The sequence below is a fragment of the Limulus polyphemus genome, unplaced genomic scaffold (assembly GCF_000517525.1).
Source record: "Limulus polyphemus unplaced genomic scaffold, Limulus_polyphemus-2.1.2 Scaffold1, whole genome shotgun sequence".
Taxonomy (NCBI): Eukaryota; Metazoa; Arthropoda; class Merostomata; order Xiphosura; family Limulidae; genus Limulus; species Limulus polyphemus.
Genome location: NW_013665611.1, coordinates 2,323,128 through 2,325,459, shown reverse-complemented (window position 1 = coordinate 2,325,459; position 2,332 = coordinate 2,323,128). Strand labels below are relative to the sequence as shown.

At 30.2% G+C, this 2,332-nt stretch overlaps 1 protein-coding gene across 1 annotated transcript in view; it reads left to right on the top strand.

Moving 5' to 3' along the window:
- The first annotated feature begins 280 nt into the window (after window positions 1-280).
- LOC106463085 (proline-, glutamic acid- and leucine-rich protein 1-like) overlaps window positions 281-2,332 on the top strand; it is a 27,106-nt gene continuing 25,054 nt past the window's right edge. Inside the window, exon 1 of the mRNA XM_013923093.2 lies at window positions 281-428. The gene's annotated coding sequence lies outside the window, so the exon portion shown is untranslated. The remainder of the gene's footprint in view (window positions 429-2,332) is intronic.

The following is a 2,332-nucleotide window of genomic DNA, read 5'->3' as shown; positions in this document are numbered from 1 at the left end:
GAATGACCACAGAAAGTATGCATTTTAATTTTTTATCTTTATGTATTTATTTGGCATTGCGTACTCCTGGCTAAACCAATATATTAAATGAGCTAACGTTATCTACTAGGTTAATATTTAGTTCCAGTTTATGTAAACTGCTTGATTTGAGCATCAGTTATTGTTAATGCACGCTAAAATGAGAATCTTTGATTTGTTTACTTGAGTATTCGTTTTCCTTCTTAGGATCATTATTATAATGTGCGTCACCAACTGCAAGACGTCTTAATAAGGCCGGAGGCTCGTGTTGTCACGTGCCTCTGTGCTCACAACTCGCTCCACGCGCAGAAATTGGCAAGTTTAGTCAGTGGCGCGAGTCGTAGATCGCCAGGTCTGTTGGAGAGAGTGAGAAGATGCAGTAGGTATCAGTGTCTAAAGGAGATCTCTGGGTAAGTGTCGTTAAAAGTTTCGCTAGTAGAAAACGTGCGTGTTTTATTGTCGGGTAAGTTACCTAACATCATTTGTTTGCAGATTAGCAAGACAAAATAATCATATGTTGGGGATTTTTTTTTTTTAGGATCTTGCAAATTTATGTATGCATCAAACTTTAGTTGTCGTTAAATCGAATATGTATATGGTTTATCAATGATAACCTGAAGGAAAACAAACAAAGATTAACATATTTATTTCTCTAGAAAAAAAAACGCGTTTTTTTTATTCTTCCAGAATAGATAAATTCATTTCTTTAGAATGGAAAACTTATTTATGTGAAATAGAAACCCTTACTTTTCTTGAACAGATCCACTAATTTCTCTAGAATAAACAAAGTAACTTATGTGGAATTCACACACATAATTCTCTAAAATAGAACCTCTACATACAAAAAACACACACTAATGTATCTAGAATCCACGCACTTTTCTATATGATAGGTAAATTGTTTATTTAAAATTGTCACACACTCACTTCTTTAAAATAGAAACCCTTACCTCTCTAGACGATACACACCAATTCATTTAGAATAAAACCCTTATTTGTCTAGAATCAACACACTTTCCTCTATAATAGATAAACTGTTTCTATAGAAATGACACACATTTATTTATATGAAATAAAAACTCTTACCTCTCTAGACGATACACACCAATTCATTTAGAATAAAACCCTTATTTGTCTAGAATCAACACACTTTCCTCTATAATAGATAAACTGTTTCTATAGAATTGACACACATTTATTTATATGAAATAAAAACTCTTACCTCTCTAGAATATAATTATTAATTTCTGTAAAATCGACACACTTAAATGAATAAAGTCGACACACTTGTTTCTCTAGAATAGACATACTTAATTTCCTAGAACCTACACATTTAAATCTATAAAGTCGACACACACTTGTTTCTCTAGAATAGACATACTTAATTTCCTAGAAACGACACATTTAAATCTATAAATTCGACACACTTGTTTCTCTAGAATAGACATACTTAATTTCCTAGAATCTACACATTTAAATCTATAAAGTCGACATACTTGTTTCTCTAGAATAGACATACTTAATTTCCTAGAATCGACATATTTAAATCTATAAAGTCGACACACTTGTTTACCTAGAATAGACATACTTATTTTCCTAGAAACGACATATTTAAATCTATAAAGTCGACATACTTTTTTCTCTAGAATAGACATACTTAATTTCCTAGAATCGACATACTTATCTCTTTTGAAATGTCACATTTATTTCTCTAAAAACTGGCAAACTTTTCTAGAATAGATTAATATTTCTCTAGAATAGATATACTACTTTTTTAGAATAGACGCACGTTTTCTTGTGCCCTGCATGAGGGTACTTGAACAGTTAGTTGTCTGCTTTTAGATCCACTTGTTTTTTATCTTTGCATGCATCATAGTTATTTATATGTAAGTCTTCTATATTTAGATACGTAAAACAGAATGTACAAATAGAAATGCATGACAAAACATAGATATTTCCAGAGATAGTTTTATACAGCTGGAACACGTGTTTTTATAAACTAATAACGACATATACATATATATATATATATATCAAACATGTTACTCCTCATTTTCTATAAATGCTTCAAGAAGTATGCTAAAGAAACTCGAATTTTCTGCTTTTATTTAAATAATTAATCAGAACACCAAAGGAGCTTTGATTTCCTGTCTTTATAAATGGTCAACCAGCAAGCTAAATAAATAAATTTTTCTTACAGTGTATACAACATCAATCATAACTCTAAAGAAATTTTATTTTTCTAAATTTTGTAACTGATCAATAAGCATGTTGAATAAATAGTTTATCTAACCAAATTATTAAAGAGAGGAAC